General features: G+C 48.6%; 1 protein-coding gene across 5 annotated transcripts in view; it reads right to left on the reverse strand.

The window, feature by feature from the left end:
- Positions 1 to 10,756, reverse strand: part of Mgat5 (alpha-1,6-mannosylglycoprotein 6-beta-N-acetylglucosaminyltransferase) — a 295,197-nt gene extending 284,441 nt beyond the window's left edge. For all 5 annotated transcript variants that reach the window (XM_087906586.1, XM_087906583.1, XM_087906581.1 and 2 more), the window contains exon 1: positions 10,334 to 10,756. The gene's annotated coding sequence lies outside the window, so the exon portion shown is untranslated. The remainder of the gene's footprint in view (positions 1 to 10,333) is intronic.
- Between the last annotated feature and the right edge of the window lie 4,041 nt (positions 10,757 to 14,797).

Raw genomic sequence — 14,797 nt, forward strand, 5'->3', positions numbered from 1 at the left:
CCTCTGGGCTAGCCTGGGCATGTTTCTCACAGCTGCACTACAGCTCTGAGACAGCAAACTGAGTTACAGTCAAAGCAACCAGAAACACACAGGTGCTGTTCAAAAGTTGCTTACACACCGGGTTCAAGAGCATCCTGCTGACCACAGCAAGCCATGCAGCGGCTACCCTGCAAAGAATGAAAGATACAAGGAGGCCATTAACTTGGAGCCATCATTAGTACCATCCAACTACTCCAGGCGCTATTTATTGTCTGCCATCTCTTTGGCAGAGGAGGAGCGATTCTACTTGATCGCAGGTTTTCCCATGGCACGTTCTCATTTTCTGTTTGCACGACCACTTGGAGGGAAGAAACACAACGTGATTAAGAACACAGGCTTTGATGGGCGGTGGTGGCGCACGAGGCGGAGGTCGAGGCAGGTGGATCTCTGTGAGTGTGAGGCCAGCCTGGTCTGCAAAGGGAGCACCAGGACATTCCGGACTGTTAGACAAAGGAAACTTGTCTCAAATCAACAACAACAAAACAAACAAAAAAGAGCACAAGCTCTTACGCCCTGGCTCTGGCACTTGTGACTAGTGACCTCATGCACACTTCTTCAGAACCTCTGTTTCTGCACTGTAATGACAGCTCTCAACCATTACATAACGAGGAGCATGTGCAAGTTTTTTCTTGGCTCGTCTCTGGCCTTAGCAGAACTCAAATCTTATTTAGACAGCTATGTGCGTTGGGAAAGAATGGCGTGCATCTGTTTCAGAAGGCAGGGAAGGACCGCTGAGTGAGCGACACGGCAGGCAGAGGTGCTGACGGCCTGAGTTGTAGCCCCTAGACCTCCATATTAACAACCCAGACACAGTGACGTGTCTAGAATGCCACACATGTCAGGTAAGGATGGGAGACCCGGAGAGAACAATCACTGAGACATTCAAAGGCCATCTAGTCTGGAATCCACAATAGGGCAGAACCAATGGGAGAGGCCTGGCTCAACAAAATGGAAGGAGAGAAGAGACTCTCAAAAGTTGTCCTCTGACCTCCAGAGGCACGCCATGGCACACGCCCACACTCACACTCATCACACACATGATAAATTATATATATATATATATGTGTAAAGATACATACATGTATGTATAAGTACAATACGTATCTAGTCATATTTATTGTATTTACATAGATACATATATATGTGTATTTATAATAAATATACACACATACATACATGAACAAGGAAACAGGTAAGCTTCCTGTGAAGGCAAAATGAGGAATCGTTCTTTAAAGCGTTTTGAGGACCCTGGTAAGCAGAAAGAAGAACTGTCCCTGAGGATGTCCAGTTTCTCAGCCCGGGACCCTGCGCTGTGCCACCTCACAGGGCAAGGTGGATGTGAAAACATTAGGATCACCACGTGGATAGTCATGGGTTATACTGTGGGCTGAGCCCAGGGGTCTGGAAAGCAGAGGATCATTCCTTGCTCTGTTCAGCAAACAAGCAAAGCAGCAGATGGAAGGGCCCAGTTCTGGAAGGGCACTGGAGGTCACGGCACTGCCTCTGGATGCAGGCAGCCACTGGGAGCTGCAAGTGGTAAGGATGTGGATTCTGTCCTAAGCCTCCAAAAGAATTAGGGACCTTAACCCACAGTGAGACCTCTGTGTTGGGATGAAAGGAGAGTTCAAACTATGCCTTTAAAGGATGAGGTTTGCTGTTTTACCAGTAGCAACAGGAGAGGGGACAGCGACCTTGCAGCAGGTCCACTTAAAGACTGATAGTAAAGAAACAGAAAGGTCTCTCTCAAAGTTGCTGCACCGGAAAGACTTTCTAGAACTTGGAACATGCTAACCAGGCACGGACCTGACTTCAGTTCCCCAGAACCCACTTTAAAAACAAAGAAAGAAAAACTTTAAGACATAGTAGTGCACACCTGTACTCCCGGTGCTGGGAGGAGGGAGAAGAGCCCTGGGGCTAGCTGGGCAACCAGCTGAGCTCCACATTCAAGAGACTGTCTCAAAGGCAGGGTGAAGGGAGAGAGGGGGGATTGGCATGAGCACACAAAAGCACATACACCCCAAGACTATTCACATATGCACACAAGCACACATGCATGCAAACACATACACACTGGAGCACGGACACATACATAAAAAGGTGGAAACTATTTAAAGGGGAAGTTGAAAAAAGGCAGTGTGGTTGAAGTAGCAAGTCATTCATTTAACTGACAGCCAGTCCATAACTGACTTCAGCTCTTCATCCCTACAATTTTCAGTTTTTTCAGATAATATGACAATAAGCTGATGACCTCACATGTTGTGTGGACAGACAGACAGACAGACAGACACATACACACACACAGAGAGATTCATAGTGCCAATCTGCTGCTTTTCATGAGCCTAGGAATTACATTCTCGATAAAAGGTCTATGGATTTTCCAGTTAAGTGCTGGGAGACAGTTCAGTTGGTAAAGAGGTTCCTTTGCAAGCATGAGAATTCAGGTATGATCCCCAGCATCCAGGTAAAAAAAAAAAAATCTGAATGTGGTGACATGTGCTTGTGATGCCAGCACTGGGGAAGTGGAGACAGGAGGATTCTGTGGACTCATGTTTCGTATCAGTGAGACTCTATCTTAAAACTGACAAATAACCACAAGGTGATGGCTCCACAAGCAAGGCTAACCTCTGGCCTCCAGCACACGAACATGTACCACACACACAAACATTCATGCATATAAGTATGTATACACGCACACACACACACACACACACACACACACACACACACACACACAAAGTTCAAATTGATAAGGAACTCCATACTCTAAAAATGCACCAGAACAAAATAAGCCACGCACGGAAGCATGTCCTTACATACTGATGAAAGAAGCTATCGTGGGCATCCAGACCCCAGCCAACTGCACACACCAGAGACACCAAATAAGCACAAGAGAAGCTGGATGAGGTACCACTTGACAGATCAGAAGGGGCTCCAGGACACAGCTGGCCCACGTGAGGACAGCCAGCCAGCCGCTGAGGCCTCACCTTCAGGAGTTCCACACACTCACCAACCACCCTGGCTTCTCTTGTGGCTCCAGTGTGCCGCCCTGTGCCCAGAAACAGAGTTTCTACTGTGAGAATAAGAGCTACCCATTCCGAAAAAAGTCTAGTAAAGTCAAGTATGGTGGCAAACACCTGTAATTTCATCCTTTGGCAAGAAGACACAGGGGGATTGCTACAAGTTCCAGGCCAGCCTGGTTTACATAATGAATTCTGGAGAAACTAAGCCAGGGCTAGAGATGTGGCTTAGTCAGTAGAGCGCTTGCTTGGCAAGCACGAAGACTTGATCCCCAGACGGTATCAATCAGGCATGGTGACATAAGCCTGCAATCCCAACATTTTAGACGGAGAAGCAAGGAGAAGCAGATGTTCAAGCTCAAAGCCAGGCAACACAGCAAGTTCAAGACCACAATGGGCTACGTGGGACCCTGTCTCAAGAAAACAAACAAATAAAAAGGCAAGTGTCCTAGTTAGCTTCAGTATCAACTTGGCCCAACCTAGAGTCACCTGACAAAGGAGTCTCAACTAGGGATTACCCTCATCAGATTGGCCTGCAGCCATGTATGATTCCTGAATAAGGTGAGGGGTTCCACCCCACTGTTCCAGTGCCCTCCCTAGACAGGCCAGGTTTAATACTAGACCAACAGGGCCAGTCAATAAGCAGGGCTCCCCCATGGTTCTGGATTCCAGTTTCTTCACTGACTGCCCTCAACAATGGATTGTGAGCTGGAAGTGTAAGCCAAATCAATCCTTTTCGCCAAAGTTGCTCTTGCTCAGAGTAAAGGCAAACTAGAACATCTAGGAGACATGTCTGCCCTTGCAGAAGTTCTGAAACATTTGAGTTGCAAAACCAGAGAAGGATGACAGTATTTAGCCGAGAGAAATACGTCTATATGAACCTAGTGATGGGAAGTGAATGCTGCCCACTGAACAATGTTGCTGTCAAAGCTGGCAAGGAGCAGGGACTCAAATCACAAACACTGAAAGAGGGGGAGGGTGTGGAGAGACTAGAACGTCAACAAAAGGAGGCAATTCACCTAGAAGGTGGTACGGCATTGCTGGCAGAGGTCTTACCAGGCCTCTGACACCTCCTGATACTTTGTTGCTGACAGAAGGAACAGAGGAAAACCCTCCTTCCTCTCCCTACCCCTATCAAATGCTGCCCCTCCTAGCTCCAGGTAAGTGAACTAGGGAAACAGCTCAGCTGGGGAAGAATGCTATGGGAGTATGAGGACCTACGTTGAAACCTGAAGCACTTCTGCAAAAGCCGCGCGGCTCTGAACGCCTGTAACTCAGCAGTGGGGGACAGAGACAGGAATCCCAAGGGACAAGAAGTCACTGACCACCCAGGCTAGTTAGCCAAAAGGATGAGTGAGGAGACCCTACATCAAGGCAATGAGATAAAAGAAGACACCTGATGTCCTGTCCCGGCTTCTACCCGTGTGCACACAGGCACATGACACACACACTCACACACCACAGCGAAACAAATAAGTTTCTCTTGAGAATTAGACCCGGGGCCTCAAGCACATCAGACGAATGCTCTGCCAGTAGGCATGTCCAATCTTTTGATATCAAAACATAGTGTTGTCATGTACAAAGTTAGGCAACTCCATTAAAAACCGAAACAAAACCTCACAATGTTTCAAGTAAGTTAACGGTTCGTGCTGAGCCACTTTCTGAGCTAACAAGGGCCATGGGCCGAAAGAGCACTTTTGCTGTTTTGAGGCAGAGGCTTGCGGTGTAGTCCTAGCTGGTGTCAAACTAGGTATGTACACCAGGGGAGCCTTGAAATTGCAATAATCCTGCCTCTGACAATTGAATGCTGGGATTACAAACATGGGCCTCCACTCACAACTCAGATAAAGCAACTTTTACCAGCAAGCACAGTTTGGGAATATACCTCATTCCTGAACTCAGGGGCAACAGCATAGAGAAAGACTCTTTACCAGTCTTCTACGTAGGGAGCAACATCCAGCAGGCAGCAACACAGGCCTGGCAGTGAAAGAGACAGGCAGTGCCAGTTCACAAGGCAGCTACACCCATCAAACCCAGACATTAAGAGTCAAGGGAGGTGGCTCGATTCCTAAAGTGTTTGCCACAAAAGCATGAAGACCTAGATTTGAATCCTTGGCAACTACATAAAACTACATAAGAAGCAATACGCATCCCAGTTCTAGGGAGGCAGGGACAGTAGGAACCCTGGGGCTTGCCTGCCCGAACAGTGTTGTTGATCAGTAAGACACCCTAGCTCCCCCCAAAAAAGTGCAGAGCAACTGAAGAAGCAGAGCAATGTGAAGAAGAGTCACATGGACTCCTGAGCTCACACCCAAACACCAGCAATGGCCTATTGCCTTGCCTGTCTAGATTTTTGGGATTACAGAATACCAAAAGGAAGGCCTGTTTTCCTTCTAGAAGTTTGTGGGTTAGACAGAGGAGCTGTGGGAGTCTGGAGGAATAAAACAATTCCTCTAAACCTTCCCCCAGCACACACAGGCTTCCCAGGACCAAGTCAGGGAAGGAGAAATTTAACTGTGGAATTGACAAAAAAAAAAAAAAAAAAAGACCAGGAAAACGGCTCAAATGACCAAATGCACAGCAGAACTCATCACTCTCCTAACTGAGCACATGGTCACAGCACCAGGGCTCCTGGGACCTCGTCTTGGCAGCTTTCCAAGGACTCCAAGTCTGCATCAGCACGCTTGGACAGCTCAGGCCACATTAACTGTGAGAAGGTCATTCAGAAGAAGAGCATCTTCATCCCTAGCATCGGCTCTGGCCACTGCTCATCATAGATACTGGATAAAAACTAGGACTAGGGAGGTGACTCAGTAGATATGGTGCTCACTGCCCACTGCACAAGCAGAGTTCCGATCCCCAGTACCCATATAAAAAACCAGGTCCTCTGGTACACACCAATAGGTGTACAGCTTATAGGTAAACCAGATCCCTTGAACCATAGGTAAACCAGCTTAGCTCAATCAATGAGCTCCAGATTCTCAAAAGATAAGGTGGGAAACAATTGAGGAAGATACCTAACTGACATCAACCTTGGCCTCTACAGGGATTCTATAGGGATGTACACACACACACACACACACACACACACACGGGGAGGGGGTATATCATTAACACATTAATAGCATGTTAAACAGTATAGGAATATGACCTAAATTAGGCATTTATAAACCTTGTGTAGTGCCTGTAATTCCAACACTTGAGATGTGGAGGCAGGAAAATCAGCTCAAGTCAAGCCTATACCACAAAGTGAGCTTCAGGGTAGCCTGGGCTACATGGTACCCTGGGGGGAGAGAAAAGAATCAAAACTATGCAAAATTTCAAAAGATGGGGAGATCGTTATTCACTTGAAAATGGAGATTTAAAATAAAGCCATCTCTTCTGACTATTGAGAACGGCTCTACTTCAAAGCAGTCATTAACTCTAAAGGCAGTCTGAAAAAACCTGCACTGACGGGTTCCAAACATTTGCTTCCCACTCAGACCTCTCAACTGTCACCCAGAAGGCTCCTCCACTCTCTCTAGACACATGATGTCTTCCCTCGTCCAGTGCCTGGAATGTCTACACTTCCCCCATCAACACTACTCGCCACCTTACTCCCCCAGTACCAGAAATCCCTTCCCTAAACATCTGCTGTCATCACGGCAACTCCAGAGACAACGCAGGCTGCACAGGCTTTCCTCAGATCCGTTATAAAAGTATGGACACAGGCTGTCACTCTGGTGACCTGCCATTCACCACCGCCCCCAGGCCAGGACAAGCTGGAAGGCACAAACCAGACACAGCGCTCTTTAAGTCTCTCAGGAGTGGGGTTACCTGTGAGGATGCTGAATGGTGACACAGGGTACCAAAGCCCCAACGCAGATCTTCCCAATGGCTGCCCTTGATGACTTTACTGACATTTCTGGATCACCACCTATTCCCTATCCCCCTCCCAAAATGTGACTCTGAGGTGACACAGGGCCTCAGTCATAAAGTATTTCCCATGCAAGCATGAAGATCCGCATCTGGTCTCCAGAACTCAGGTTAAAACGAGCCTATGACACTGTAGCGTGCACCTGTAATCCCAGCACTAGGGAGAAAGAGTAGACTAGCCAGTCTAGCCTACTTAGTGAGTTCCAGGCTAGAAAGAGATCCACAAAATCAAAAAAGTGGGTGGTGCCTGAAAAATAACACCTGAGGTTTTCTACTGGCCCCTACACAGACATAACCCCCTCCTCTCTCTCACACACACAGAACACACACACACACACACACACACACACACACAGAGAACACATACACACTGGCAGAAAGACATCGGGAGGGACTAGTGAGCCGTCACTCTTCTGGGACAAGCCCCTGAGCTGTGACTACTGGCATTTCCATGCTTAGGAGGCCAGCTGAGCACAAGGCCGGAGGTTCTTTTGAAACTGTGCATAAGTTGCAGGGGGAGGGAATCTGCGTTGCTCTCAACTCTTGGGGTCGCTCCCAGCTCCCAGCTTCTCCCTGGGAACGCTGCGGATGCTCATCCATATGTACATGGTCTTTATAAAAATGTACACAGATGTGTGAATAGGTAATGAGCACAGCGTTCACACTTCTACACACAAAGCACTGGAAATGTGCACGATGCTCAGGAGGCGATCCAAAGGCCCAGAGAGCTTTGCTGTGACAGTCGCTGGAGTTCACAGGGACAGCTACACTCAAAGAAGGGACCGGTGCCATCTCAGGTTACCTTAAATCCCACTGGTGGGAGAACTGGGGAGCTGGTTCCGTGAGGAAAGCACTTACCTCGCAAGCATGAGGACCTGAGTCTGACCACCAGAACAAACATTTCTTAAAAAGCCAGGCAAGTATAGGTAGATGGTTCAGTGGTTAAAGTACCGGCTGCATAAGTATGAGGACTTGAGTTCAATCCCCATCACCCACATAAACCTACAGCCCTAGCATTCCTGTGGGAAGATGAGAGACAGAGACAGGAAACCTGGAGCTCAGCTAGGTCTCTGCTGGCATAAGCCGAAAAAAAAAAAAAATAAAAAAGCCTACTCAGACAAGGATGAAGGCAAGAACTGATACTTGAGGTTCTCTCTCTCTCTCTCTCTCTCTCTCTCAAGCAAGGCGGTGACACAGGCTTATATTCTCAGTGCTGTTGTCCTCTGGCCTCTACAAGCAAGGACACACACACACACACACACACACACACACACACACACACACACACTGGCCATTTGGATAGTTACAAAGTTCCAAGCCCCTGTCGACTTATTATCCTACTGACCCCAGTCCCCAATGTCCCAAACTAGGAAGGTAGGCTGGAAGGAGGCACAGGAAAGAAATTACTCAAATCTTTTCCGTTTGCCCAGACATTCATCTAGGCCACAGACAGTTGCTAGAGACAGAGACTTCCTCTTTTTTTCTGACCCTAAACAGGGTACCTAGGTCAATCTCTCTCCACTTTTCCTCCTCTCCATTTCCAGGGCTCTACATCAAGTAAGTGGATCACATGGACATTAAAGTTGATAGCAGAAAAAAAACCTAAAATTTTCTCTAAAAGGGGGAGCTTTGTTCTCATCCTAACAGAATCACACTTAAGCCTGCCCATCTCAGCTCTGAGCAACAGCCACAAAATGATTTAGAGGAACTAAGGGAGGGTGGGAAAATTCATAAAGACAGATATGAGGTGGTCTGACTTTTTTGGCTGAGACAAGTGAGCTCTTGTTGTAGCGACAAAGGGTCTCCCACAAGTCCAGGGTGAGAGATCCCTCCAGTCTTGACAACACACTTAGGATAGGTCAGCTAGTGAACGTGTTTCCTCTTGGATCTTAATAAATTCTGATTCGATATAACCTTAGATCTAGTGTGACTTTACTATTCCACCGAAAAACCCACACAAACCTCAGCTTGCTGCTTCCCAACTCCACGGCTCCAGAGGAACCCAGGAACATATACAAACAGCAAATCGAGGCCTGGCAATTAGCGCCAATAGTTACTGAGCTGTTAGACCTAGACCAGGGCAACCTCAGCAAATCAGAAAACATCCTCTGGGACACACACACACACACACACACACACACACACACACACACACACGCATGCACGCAGCTCAAGGGTGCTCCAAAAGCCACGGAACAAAAAAAAAAAAATGCAAGCGCCACCCCTTCCCTCTTCCTTGCGGTGGCTTTGTGTGTGACATCCACTGTGAGCGCGCGAATGTTGCCAGGCTTACACACCCCCTTCCACCCATCCTGCTCACGGCGCAGAGTCAATGCGCGAGACTGGGCACCCTGTGTGTCCTGAGAGCGGGTCCACCTGGCAGACCAACGAGTCGCCAGGCCTCTGGTCCTCCACCCGCAAGGAGCAAGGGTATGACATCCACGCCCCCATCTCCAGAGGCCAGAGTGGCTCTGGAAAGCAGAACCCTGATGCCCGTCACAGGCTAGGCAGAGGCCTGGGGACGAGAAAGGGTGAACAAGAGGGCACAGAGATTCCTCACTCGCGTACCCCATGCCTCCAATTTAGCGAGCAGCGGCCCCAAAGGGGACAGAGGCGGCTGGCCTGGCGACTCGGCAGGAAGTTCCCAGGACCGCACTGAGCATGCTCTAGGGGAGTGTGTACGCGGGTGTCGGCCCTTGCATCCCGCAGCCTCTGCCATCCCCCGGCCGTGGGTGCACGCCGGCTGGATCGCGGTCAGGCTGGCGGTCCCCAAGGCGATATATCTGGGTGCCGAAGGGAGTATCCTTGATCTCCCAGCCTGGAGCTTCGGATATTCTTATCCCCTTTCCCCAGGGGTCTGGGGCCCCACTCCTTCATTCTTCTTCCCAACTGGCTCAAGGCATATCCCACTCTGAGCTCCCGGATTCCCAGGACCCTAGTCCGGCCCACGCTGGCATCCTAGTTCTATGTGGTTTCATCGCGGTCCCAGTGTCCAAAATGCCAATCTCAGCTTCTCACCTCCAGCCCACACCACCCGAGTGCCCTCTGGACAGTTCCTTGAGAAGCCTAAAAGCCTCAGAGCCTAGAGAGGGTCTTCAGGGTCCCATGAGAGAGGAAACCCCGAGTAGGTGGTGGACCCTCCAAGCGCGCCCCTCTGTTGTACTCTGAGGTTTCCACCCCCGTCCCAGATCAGACACACGACCAAAACACCCACGCCGCCCCAGTGTCAGCGCTGGGCCGGTTAAGGGCTGCTTCAGCTCCTCTAGCGTCCCCCACGCGTCCCCCGTGATCCCCAGTGCGAGCATCTCCTCGGGGAGATGGCGAGCTCGGAATCGATCGCCCGACCCTGCAGCAGCTCTTACCTGCTAGTAGGGGAGCAGAAGAAGCACTATCAACAGCAGTCGGGGTCACTCTCCAACAGCCGTGCTCTGGGAGGCAGGGGGTCCCAAGCGCAGTCAGGAGCCGGGTCACAGCGCCCCCAGAGCCCGAGGCGCGGCTACCTGGGCTGGCTCGAGCCTGGGGCTGCCGCCGTCGCCGCCACCGCGGGAGCCGCAGGGCTGCCGGGCGAGCGGGCCTCGGCAGGGACGGTCTGCAAACTACCAGCCCTGGCGGGGCCGTGCGCAGCGCGTCCACCGTCCGCCCCTAGACGCAATCAGGGACGTTCCTCCTGGGTCCAAGCAACCAGAAAAGAGTGGAAAGGAAATCTATTTAAGGTTCCTACCAACCCTTCTCTGGTCGACCTCCCCAACTTCTCTCGGCTTCTGTGCTCGCGCTTTTCTCCTAGGCAAAGGGATTCCGGGGCAGGGACGTTCTGCAAATTCCCCGCCCACCCTGGCAGAGCGCTCAGCCAATTCTGAAAGCCCCAGCTTCTCGGGGACCGTCTGCAAACTCTAGACCCTGTACGAAAGGATTTGAAGCCGCTCTATTCTGCATCCCAAGGAGAAGCAGGCAACGTGCTAGACTGAGGGAGTTGAGACCATAAGAACTACTCTAAAAAGGTCGGGGACAAAGTACGATTACTGATACAGACGGTACATCCTCCAGAAAGATGCTCTCTGGGCCTCTTCAGGACAGAGGCCTTCCAGGAGTGAAGTCAGTGGGGAGGCGAGATGGCGGGCTAAACTATTTAGGGGTCCTGACAACTTTAGCAAACGCCCTGAGCTCCCTTTCTACTTTGTAGAATAAATTGGGAGAAGCAATTGGAATTTCTGCCCCTTGTCTCTCTCTTTAAAAAAAAAAAAAAATCTATTTGGTGATTTTTGTGATTTTGTTTGGATGGGGGGAGGGGTGTTCTCACCTAGCCCAAACTGGCCACGAACTTGCTTTATAGCCCAGGATAACTTCGAATTCCGGATCCTCTTGTCTTCATCTCCAGAGTGAAGGGATTACAAGCACCAGACCCACGCCCTTAGTTTCGTGACCCTGGGCAAGCCATTTCTCCATCTACTCTCGGCAGTTCTATTGATGAGAGTAATAACGGCTGCTTCATGAGGTTATTGTGAAGGTGGAATGAAATATTTGTAAAGGATTTGGCAATGACTGGTCCACAGTAGGCACACAATCTTCTAATGTGCTTCTTTTCTCTGCTCTGTCTGCATTTTATGAGCAGCCTGGACAGCTAAACTCCGTGCTGCTGTAAATTCAAAAAGAAATAAAACACATCCCCTGCCCTGAGGGCACCACAATGAAACACCGACTAGCATGAAATATTAAATCAGTCTGCCCTCCAGGGAGCTGGCCATGCATTTACATCATGGAGCATTATAGATCCTGGTTAAGTGTTATCTGGAATGGAAGGAGGGTGGACTGGTGGATTATCTAGGGTGTAAATGACAGGAAGCCCTACCCCTGTGAGCAGTCACAATACCCAATTACACTGTAAGGGTTTCTCCTGCAGAATTCCTTCAATCCTGCTTTGCAACCCCCCTGAGGTCTCCATTCTTGGGCTGAGTTCACTCTAACTTACCCCCACCCCCACCCCGCACCCAGCAGAAACATTTAAAACCTGGGGGCTGTGGGATTTTGAAATTTTGAAACTAGAAATAATTGAGTTCCTCTTCTGAAGGTTGTAAAGTAGCCCACTGGGTCACAAGCAGCGAATGGGTTCTTGACTCTAGGGTCTTCATAGAACACACCTGTGGTGTTGCCTCTTCCACGAAGCTCCCTGGGATATACACAAATGAAATCAGCCTTCCTTTTTACATCCACCTGGAGGGAAAGGCTGGCTCAGGTGAGCTTCCAGAGAGCTGTCAAAAGCACCAGGTGGTGTCCAAGGATGGCGAGGAAATCTGAGTGGGCAGAGCAATACCCTAAGAAAGGACGTCTCCTGGAAACCCCAGGAATGTTGAGGTGCTCTTGCTCTCACTCCCTAAAAAAAATGTCTCAAGAAAAATGGTGACATCTGGTGGCCAGGACTCTCTGTGCTGGGTACAGACTCGAATCACAATAGATTCGCTTGAAAGCCAAGTTCCCATGGATGGTTCCTAACTGTACCAACCCGGTTGCCTGAAAGACATTAATCACTTAAACTTTATAGAGGATGTTCTATGTGGTAACTTCAGATTCTTTAACCCAAAGCACATATGCATGTAAAGGAATAAAGTATGATATAAATAAAAAGTTAAATTCATGTGTACACATATTCTCTATTTTATCTGTCCTCCTTACCACATTCTTTGGGAAACAACATTACTTCAATTGTTCGTCCTATAGAGTAAAGGTGATAATTTACTGGAGATGGAGAGAAGCTTCAGTCAGTAGAGTGCTTACTTGCCTGAACATGAAGACCTGAATTCTATCTCCAGAACCTATATGAAAAGGGCCAGGCTTTGTGGAGCATGCGTGTAATCCTAGCATTTGGGGAGAAAGAAAACTGCGGATCCCTAGAGCTTGCTGGCCATTCCGCTTAGCCAAATTGGAGAGCTCCAGGTAAGAGTGAGTGATCCTGTCTCAAGAAACTAGGTCATCTGTGAAAGGGCACCTAAGGTTGACCTCTGATCTCCACAGGAACACGAACACATGGACTGTAATGCACTGTGTGAAGAATTACAAGAGGACTGTTCCTTACAGAGCGGAAGGTGAAAACTAGAAAGGGGCTAGTCCATCTCTCCTTCACATCTGTGTGTCCTGGGGAGAGCATTTACTACACAGTTAGTAAGAAATTTGGGGCTGCTGTGGTGAAAGCCTTCTGGCTGAGGGTCAAGTCCATGCTCTCTGGTGAGAGGAGTGATCTTTCTACCTTTTCCATCACTCATGAACAGTGGATGTGTTGCATGAATTTAATCAAAACTCTACCCCCTCCTTACAGGACACCAGTGACAAAATAAAGTACAATCCTATCAAAGTCCAACTTGGGGAATACATGAGTTTATTGGATTTATACAGAGTATGGGGTGAGAGGTTTCTTAGAGGAAATACTTCAGTCAGGAGAGTGATTGCTTGTATGTACAAAGGGGCCTGAATTTCATCCCCAGACCTGTATGAAAAGGTGATCTCGAATCAGCCACACTCCAGCACAGATAGTGACTTCCCCATAGCTATACAGTCTGTATATAACACTTCAGTTAATCCTTTATGATTTATATACTCTAGTGTCTCCCAGGACCACAGGACCCTATGCAACTGGGGCAGACTACAGGTGTTCTAGTGTCCTTCTGTCGCTATGACTAATGCCGTGACCAAAAGCCACTTGGGAGAAAAGAGTTCATTTGACTTACACCTCCAGCTCACAATTCATTACTGGGAGGATTCAGGCTAGGAACTCAAGACAGGAGCCATGTGGGAGCACTGCTTGCTGCCTAGTTCTCTGACTTCATCACAGACCCGTGTTATCCAGGATTGGTGCTGCCCACAGTGGTCTTGGCCCTTCCACGTCATTTATTAATCGACAGTCTCTCAAATACATGGTAACGGGCCAATCCAGTCTGGGCAGTTCCTCAGTTGAAGTTCCCTATTCCTAGGATGCGTCAAGTTGACAGTCAAACCCAGCTAGCACACTACATACACATCCATGGATACATCCTGTTTGAAGATTCAGGAGGGAGTGATAGGAAGGGCAAGTGACAGTCCAGTGACACTCCTCACCTCCTCTTCCCATGCCGGATCCTCAGCAGTCCAAAGGCCTGGGCTCAGGGGTCCCTTGTAGGAGTCACAGCTACCCTGGCGAGATCAGTGGCTGAGAACAGCCAGGAAAACAGGAGGATAGAGAACGACAGCAAGGTGTCAGGCAGAAAGGATGATGGATGTCTTGGATTTTTTTCATCTCATTACCGGTGCGTGTTGCTAAGTCATTCTAAATTATATTGCTCCATAGCTGCCCATAGATTTGTTCCAGGTGCCACATGGTGGATAATTGCTCAGTTATCAGCATAAGTAAACATGCTCTGTCACATAGTTATCCATTGTTTTCCCAGCTCTCTTTGTGAATTATGTTTATTGTTATAACACTTCAGGGGACAGAGTTTATTGTGTCCAATAAACAGGTTTAGAAAAGATAACCAGCATACCTACCCATAAGCACTATTGCTAAGGCCCTTAGCCAAGACTAGACTCCAAAGTCAACTTATTCCCAAAGCCTGGCATCTTCTATGCCTTGCTCCCCACATGAGACAACCAGGAAGAGATGAAGAACAGAGCAGACACTAAAGCATATGTGGTATACAGAAGCCACATTTCTTGGTCTATTGAAATTTCAAGCAAATAACTACTGTGATCATAACATGTATAAAGCTGTGTCCCATGTGTTTCAGTCTTTGAACAGGACTCTGTTAGGTGCCACCACTACCCCCACAGCAAGAGGTTTTTGTTTGTTTGTTTGTTTGTTTGTT

The sequence above is a fragment of the Myodes glareolus genome, chromosome 5, assembly GCF_982192425.1.
Source record: "Myodes glareolus chromosome 5, mMyoGla1.1, whole genome shotgun sequence".
NCBI lineage: Eukaryota > Metazoa > Chordata > Mammalia > Rodentia > Cricetidae > Myodes > Myodes glareolus.